The sequence below is a fragment of the Bufo gargarizans genome, chromosome 3, assembly GCF_014858855.1.
Source record: "Bufo gargarizans isolate SCDJY-AF-19 chromosome 3, ASM1485885v1, whole genome shotgun sequence".
Classification (NCBI taxonomy): Eukaryota; Metazoa; Chordata; class Amphibia; order Anura; family Bufonidae; genus Bufo; species Bufo gargarizans.
The window spans coordinates 344,964,359-344,972,715 of NC_058082.1; the positions used below are offsets into that span (position 1 = coordinate 344,964,359).

At 43.2% G+C, this 8,357-nt stretch overlaps 1 non-coding gene across 1 annotated transcript; it reads left to right on the plus strand.

Moving 5' to 3' along the window:
• Positions 1–762: 762 nt before the first annotated feature.
• Positions 763–869, plus strand: LOC122933506. Its single transcript, XR_006388461.1, has one exon. It is a non-coding gene; the product is annotated as a U6 spliceosomal RNA (small nuclear RNA).
• The last annotated feature ends 7,488 nt before the right edge of the window (positions 870–8,357 follow it).

Here is an 8,357-nt window from a genome sequence, read left to right on the forward strand (position 1 = left end):
GTTCTGGCGCCGGGATCCTTACATGTGCAGTGAATACTTGAAGTGGATACCTCCCAGAGCCGGAACTAGGTCTTATACACCTGCTCGAGATTTCGCACAGCCAGGCTCTGATGTGACAGGCTCCCTTTAATAATCACCCTCTGTTTTCTATTATTGAGCCAGTTACTTACCCACATAAACACATTTTCCCCAGTCCAAGCATTCGCACTTTATGTACTAACCTTTTATATGGCACAATATCAAATGCTTTAGAGAAGTCAAGATTTATGACATCCAATGACTTACCCCGGTCCAGTCTAGAACTTACCTCCTCAGAAACTGATTAGATTAATTTGACATGACTGATCCCTCATAAACCCATGCTGATAAGATAAAATACACTTTATTAATCCCTGAGAGGGAAATTACAGTGTCACATTAGCAGCTCAGCATACATAAACTTTTCTTACAATGTACTACTCAATAATACAGTACAACAACATAAAAATAAAGAACAAAAAATAGTGTGGCTACATACATCAGCATTATCGACTATATGATTAGGTAAGACCCCTCCATATCCATTTCTGCTTCTGCCCCTATTTTTGCTTCTTTGATGGAAAGATTGTGATTAAAACGACCTCACACTGCCACTAAAGTTGTTTCCCTTTCAGAAAAGAATTCTGTCTTTTCAAACAGGTCAGTCTTTAGACAGTGTTTTAGAAACTGCTATCACTCACAGAAAAATATCTCAGACAGATAGGACAGAAAAGAACTGAATAAGTGCTCGCTTCGGCAGCACATATACTAAAATTGGAACGATGCAGAGAAGATTAGCATGGCCCCTGCGCAAGGATGACACGCAAATTCGTGAAGTGTTCCATATTTTTAATTAGATCTGGGAGGTTAAAACTCTACTGCAGAAATTGGCTGGTTTGGAGCAGAAACATAAAGGGTCACTCTCCACTACGGTTTTCCAGGAGCTCTGCGAGACTCGCACAGCTCTCAGGAAAATAATTGATCAAAAGTACCTGGGCGCTAGGGATAGGTTGCAAAAACTCTTTTATGGCCACGGCAATAAAAGCGGTAGAATGTTAGCGAGAATGTTGCGACCGAGGATGAACGCCTCGTATATTCCCTCCCTAAATCGTAGGGTGGGGGGACGGATACACGCGACAGTGGACATCCTCCAAGAATTCTGCTCCTATTATGAACAATTATATAACATTAGCGGGAAGTTTGCGGATTTACCCATAGACGCCCAAACTAAGAAGATCAGGGAATATATGTCTGGTTTGCTCAGTCCTAAGCTGTCCTCTGAACAGAGAGAGGAGTTGGAGGGGGAGATAACGGAATCAGAGGTCCATAAAACAACTAAGGGGTTGGTTGTTGGTATAAGCCCTGGCCCTGATGGCTTTACGCCTCGATTTTACAAATCCTTTCTAGATGAGGTTTCCCCCCCTTTTAACAGAATGTGTAATTCCCTGGCGAGTCGTTTGTCTTTCCCTCCCCAGGCCTTGATGGCCCATATATGTGTTATCCCAAAACCAGGCAAAGACCCGATAGCATGCGGCAACTACCGTCCGATATCTCTGATCAACGTAGATGTGAAGATCTACGCAAAAATATTAGCAGATAGAATGAAGCCGTTTATACCTTCCTTGATCCATGTAGATCAAGCGGGTTTTGTCCCGGGGAGGGAAACATGAGACAACACCATTCGCTCTATGGCCATCATTAATAGAGCTAGCAAACTAGGGGCCCCTCTTTGTCTTTTCTCGATCAATGCAGAGAAAGCGTTCGATCGTGTGGATTGGTCCTTCCTGAGAGAGTCCCTGAGGGCATTCGGTTTCGGCCCTGGCATTATAGATAGAATACTTGCGCCCAGGTCCGACTCAATGGATCATTATCAACGCCTTTCCGTATTCATAATGGCACTAGACAGGGGTGTCCACTTTCCCCTCTGTTGTACATTATGGTTATGGAATTTCTAGCCAGAGCTCTCAGAGCCAATGAGTCTATTAGGGGCCTAAGACTGGGAGATCTGGAGTCGAAGATTGCCATTTATGCGGATGATCTCCTTATCTACTGTACAGACCCATTGGTCAGCTTTCCTAATATACTGAAGGAATTTTCGACCTTTGGAGATCTTAGCAATTTTAAAGTCAATCTCCATAAGTCAGAGGTCCTTAATATTACTTTACCGCAAACCTTGGTCAACAATTTGCAATCCTCTTTTCCCTTCCGGTGGGCCCATGGCCACATAGCTTATCTAGGTACGGTCATTCCCTCAGATTCGGCTAATCTTCTCCCTCTAAACTTTACCCCCCTTATTGAGGACATTAGGAGGGACTTGAGGACCTGGAAGGGGTTACCGTTATCCTGGTTTGGTAGGATTCACACACTTAAAATTAATATTCTCCCACGTATCTTGTACCATTTTCACGCTATCCCCATACCCCTCCTGAACGCCTTCTTTAGGACTCTTAGATCTATGTTCCTGAAATTCATCTGGGCGGGGCTCTACTCCTAGGTTGGGGATGAGATTTTTGGTCCGCCGGAGGTCGAGGGGAGGCGCGGGGGTCCCGGATCTCCCAAAATACCATAAAGCGGCAATCCTTTCATACGTACTGGATTGGTTTCATAATGGACAATCCAAAAGATGGATCCAGTTCCAGAAGCACGAGGTGGGGTTTCCAGTTCAAAACTTGCTCTGGATCTCTAAGTCCAAAAGACCCTCGCGGCTCCCCCTATTGACCTTGGGCATTTTGAGAATGTTGGATAAAATGGCAGCTCCCCTAGGTCTCACCCAATTCCCCAGCCCCTTGACACCTCTTTTTGATCATCCGAAATTCCCTCTGGGTATGGGCCGTAAATCATTTTTGGGTTTAGAGCTTGTGGATAACCCTTCTATATCCTCCATTTTAGAGGGGGGCTCCTTACGACCGCTATCCTCCTTCCTGGAGGGGTCATATAGAGGGGCATGGCTTTGTTATGGCAGTTTAAAAACTTTCCTGACCTCTTTGGGCCCCAAGGAAGTTCTCTCTAGGGACCTTACTACCTTTGAAGCGTTATGTACCCAAACATCCCATCCTACACATTTAGTGTCTCTGATCTATGGCTACTTCAGGGGAGGGACGATTCTGTTTCAACCCTACCCTTTGTAAGTGCATGTGAAAAGGAACTAGGGAAGTCATTCCCCTCCGAACTATGGGAGAAGGCATTCGTCTATAAGCTGTGGTCTCCAGGAAAATAATTTTAAGATCATGTCCAGGTGGTACAGGACACCGGCCCTGTTACATTTTTTCCTTCCTGCATGCCCTAGTACGTGCTGGAGATGTGGCTGGGAGGAGGGCAATATGTCCCACATCTGGGGTGGTCCTGCAATAAAATAATACCTTTCTGGGAATCTATTAATGATTTATATAATATGGTCAGTGGCAGTAATTCCAGGGGGACGCCGGAGGGTGCTTTGCTCTTTATGTTCCCTAGTTCTACTTCCACTTTGAAAAAAGGCCTCTTGAGATTCTTTGTGCAAGCTGCTCGCCTGGTCATACCTATATTTTGGAAACCACCTCTGCCCCTCTTCTTAGGGACTGGCTCACCACCTTTGAGAAAATGTACGGAATGGAGGAGCTTTGGGTGGAGGACACGGGCAACTCCAGTAAGTTCTTAAAAATCTGGACTCCCTGGATTTTGTTTAAGGGATCTACTGATTTTCTTAATTGGCTGAGTAGGGATGATGCCAGCTCCTAAGGAGACTTCAACCCCCCCCCCCCCCCCCCTATAGGTTTTTCAGGCCTCACTGGTGGTTCTTCTTGAGCTATGGGTAGTCTAATTAGGCTTGGGCAGCTCAGGATTTATTACTACCTTGTTTAATATCTTGCTACTTCTTTTGTCAGGAAACCCCCCCCCCCCTTTTTTTCCCCCTTCCTTCTTCTCCCTATGTGTTTTTGTCTTAGTCTTGTGTCCCTGTGTTGAGTAGTATACATCAGGGCTCCATTGCCTTTCTATACTTGTAACTGAGTTTTGGTATGTCACTTATATAGAAGGTGTATTTACTTGCTACATCTCCCCTTTTTATTTTCTCTTTTATATTTAGTTCATTTATGATCATCTGATTGTATACGCATATATGTACACAGCCTCGACTTGCAATCAGGTTGTTTTTGATGTATTGTTCTTTTCATGGCTCCTCCTTATAAAATAATTTGAACAACAGAAAAGAACTGAATAAGTAATATCTTCCCAGTTATAAACCAAATGGTTCCATCAGATCAGTCCTAAATGTAAAGGCATTAAACAAATTCTTGAAGCAAAAGAGATTCCGGATGGAGAATATGATAAACCTATGTGACTTCCTCCATGTCATATACATAGCTCAAAAACACAGATGCCTTCTCCAATTCAGATGGAATGGAGAGATCTATCATTGGAACATAATGGTGTGTATCCTATCCAATACTCCTTATACCATCAACCACATAATGTAGGTCTTAGGCCCCTTTCACACGGGCGAGTTTTCCGTGCGGGTGCGATGCGTGCAGTGAACGTATTGCACCCGCACTGAATCCTGACCCATTCATTTCTATGGGGCTGTGCACATGAGCGGTGATTTTCACGCATCACTTGTGCGTTGAGTGAAAATCGCAGCATGCTCTATATTGTGCGATTTTCATGCGACGCAGGCCCCATAGAAGTGAATGGGGTGCGTGAAAATCGCATAGCATTCGCAAGCAAGTGCGGATGCGGTGCGATTTTCACGCATGGTTGCTAGGTGACAGTTTATTCACTGTATTATTTTCCCTTATAACATGGTTATAAGGGAAAATAATAGCATTCTGAATACAGAATGCATAGTAAAATAGTGCTGGAGGGGTTAAAAAATAAATAAAAAAAGTTAACTCACCTTCTCCTCTTGATCGCGTAGTTCCCAGTCTCTTTACTTCTTGAATGAGCTGTGGGCTAAAGGACCTGTGGTGACGTCAGATCACATGCTCCATCACCACGGTGATAGACCATGTGATTGGAGCATGTGATCTGACATCACCACAGGTCATTTAGCCCACAGCTCATTTAAGAAGTAAAGAGACCGGGAACTACGCGATCAAGAGGAGAAGGTGAGTTAACTTTTTTTTATTTATTTTTAACTTTTTAAATTTTTATGTATTCAGAATGCTATTATTTTCCCTTATAACCATGTTATAAGGGAAAATAATACAATCTTCAGAACATCAATCCCAAGCCCGAACTTCTGTGAAGAAGTTCGGGTTTGGGTACCAAACATGCGCGATTTTTCTCACGCGAGTGCAAAATGCATGACAATGTTTTGCACTCGCGCGGAAAAATTTCGCATTTTCCCGCAACGCACCCGCCTCTTATCCGGGCAAAAAAACTGACACCCGTGTGAAAGAGGCCTTAATCTGTTACCTAAGAACATCAGGAATAACATGTTTGATTTAGATTCTAGACGATCTTCTAATTTCTAATTTCTTCTACATTATTAATCCAAAAAGACAAAATTCTACAACTGTTTGTAGAAGCAGGATTCTATGTAAATATGGAAGGGTCTGTGCTAAACCCTACGAAGTATATAACCTTTAGGCTTGAGCAAATCGAGCTCTGGATCATCGATCTGAAGTTGATTCGTTCAAAGACTGCTATGTTAATGCTGTTTCCGTACAGCATTAAAATGTATTGGCACCTTGGAGCCAAACGTCGTCTCTCCTGAAGTCGCACAAGAATTACTGAATTAATACGGCATTCCTATCTACATATTTGAAAACATTTTAAAATAGGAATCCGAAGTGGGCTTTGGTACCGAGGTACCAGCCAGTACTAAAGCCCACTTCAGATTCCTATTTTAAAATTATTTAAATAAGCAGATAGGAATACCATAGTAATTCACCAAAGTCTCGCACAACTAATAACCTTCCTAGAGTTTTCCATAGATACCAGTGTTTTTACCAAAGGAATTCCAACAGAAAATGGTAAAAAGTAATAACATCAGTGGAACACATTTTAGCAAAAGAAAAACTATCCCTAAAAATAATAGCCAGCCGAATTGGGAAGTTAATAGCCATGCAGCCAGCATTCAAAACTGTACCGTTACTGTGTCGCCAGACACAGATTTGGAGAGGGAAAACTACTAAGGCTCAAGAAAAAGTGTACATTGGAAGTACAATTAATCCTAGAAGTAAAGAGGGAAATGTGCAATTTATTATATCTTCCTCTTCCGACTTTTTGTCCTATAAGACAAGAAAAAGCTCACAAAATAGACAGACAGCTGAGAGAGGGAAATGGAAGGTTTCGGAAATGAACCCCATATAAACTTGCTAGAACTCAGGGCAGCAAAGCTGGGTTTACAGAGAATAATCTCCCTCTCAACCCACTACCATTCAGTACAAAAACTGCCTACATACATCATCAACCAATTGAAATAGACTTAGTCAGAGATTCATACAGAGAAGAAAACTCTAACTTATTGATAACTTCGAGGCCTCCCTATCACATAGCTACAGCAAATACCATTTGATACTTAAAGCTATGAAAAAAGCAAGCATAGACTCATAAAGCACACTCAGTCAGAGGACCTGCCTCTTCAACAGCTGCAGCGAAAGGAATTCCTTTAGAAACACAATTGAAAGCAGCTAGATGGTCCTCAGAACAAACCTTTTATAAAATTTTACTGGTATCCAACAGAACTGGCACGCCTATACTTCATGAGAACTACCACCAGATGTATGCTACTTTACCCAGGTGCTAGGTGAATTACCATACTCACTACTCAGTTATTTCCTGTTGGTAGTAGAGAATACTAATTTGCCTCTGTATATGTTCTCTAAGGCCAGCAAAGATCCAGAAACAAAGTTGCCATGCCATGTCCAAAGGATGTCCCTTTCCCTCCCAGTCCCTTGGTGCCCATGTCACAGTTATTCCCAAACCTGGGAAAGACCCTTCCTACTGTGGCAACTACCATCCTATCTCATTGATCAATGTTAATGTTAAACTTTTTGCCAAACTTTTGGCCCTCAGACTGCAACCACATATCCCTAATCTGATCCACTTAGAACAAGTAAGCTTCGTCCCAGGACGAGAAGCCAGGGACAATACTATAAAAATGATATCCCTTATTCATGAGGCCAGGCTATCCAGCTTGCCCTTTGCTTACTGACAATAGACGCTGAAAAGGCATTTGATAGGGTGAGCTGGAGATTCCTGGAGGCCACTTTATGTAGACTGGGCTTGGGCACCTGGATGAGGGAGTGGATAATGGCATTATACAATAACCCCCTTGGCTCAAATTAGAGTAAATTACTCCCTGTCTGGCCCGTTTCTCATACAAAACGGGACCCGACAGGGGTGTCCTCTTTCCCTGAGGTATACAGTCAGGTAGTATAGAACACAAAATGTCTTTATTTGCAGACGACTTGCTCCTATTCATCCCGTCTGCTAGGATAGGTGTCCCGGCTATTTTGCAAGCGTTTCAGGCTTATGGTAGACTAAGCAACTTCAAAGTCAATGTTCAAAAATCAGAAATGCTTAATATTACTTTACCCCGATCAGAGGTTAGGCACCTGAGCAAGATCTTTCCCTTCCGATGGCAGAACATGTCTACTAAATATCTAGGGATACACTTGCCAGCAGACCACTCCAAGGCGTTTTCCCTCAATTATTTATTTTAATAGGTGGATGCAGTTACCCCAATCCTGGTTTGGGAGACTAAATGTCCTAAAAATAGACACCCTCCCCAAGTTTTTATACCTTTTCCAAACCCTGCCCCTAGACCTACCCCGATCCTTCCTTTTTAAAATAAGGAAGATTTTTCTGAAGGGGGGCAGGCCACTGATACGTCACTCTATTTTGTCGCTACACAGATCAAGGGGGGGGGGGGGGGATTGGTTTGCCAAACTTCTCGTTATATTACAGAGCCACTATCAGAAAGTGTGTGTTAGATCTTTTCCACCACAAAACATCCAAACTCTGGGTCCAGATGGAAAACATGAGGAACTCTGTCCAGGCGCAGGGAGCCTTTTGGTAACCCTTTGGGGTTACACTGACTGACCTTGCCCTCTCTCCCCTGAAGACCACCCTACTCAAATCCTGGAGATGTTTTGTCCTTACCTCCAAGCTGATCTCTATTCCTGGCTCCTTAATGTAGTGAGCAATCCTCTTCTTCCTTCTTCCATCATAGGACAACGATTATTCTCTCTACCGAAGAATCCTATCCCTAGAGTACACACTGTTCTTCAGGAGGGGAGCCTCAAACTGTTGACGGAGCTATTGGTGTAATCTGGATCATTCCCAGGAACTTGGCTCAGATATCTCCAGATGCGGAGCTTTGTTTTTTCTATCTCCCCCCAATCCCTCCTCCGTTC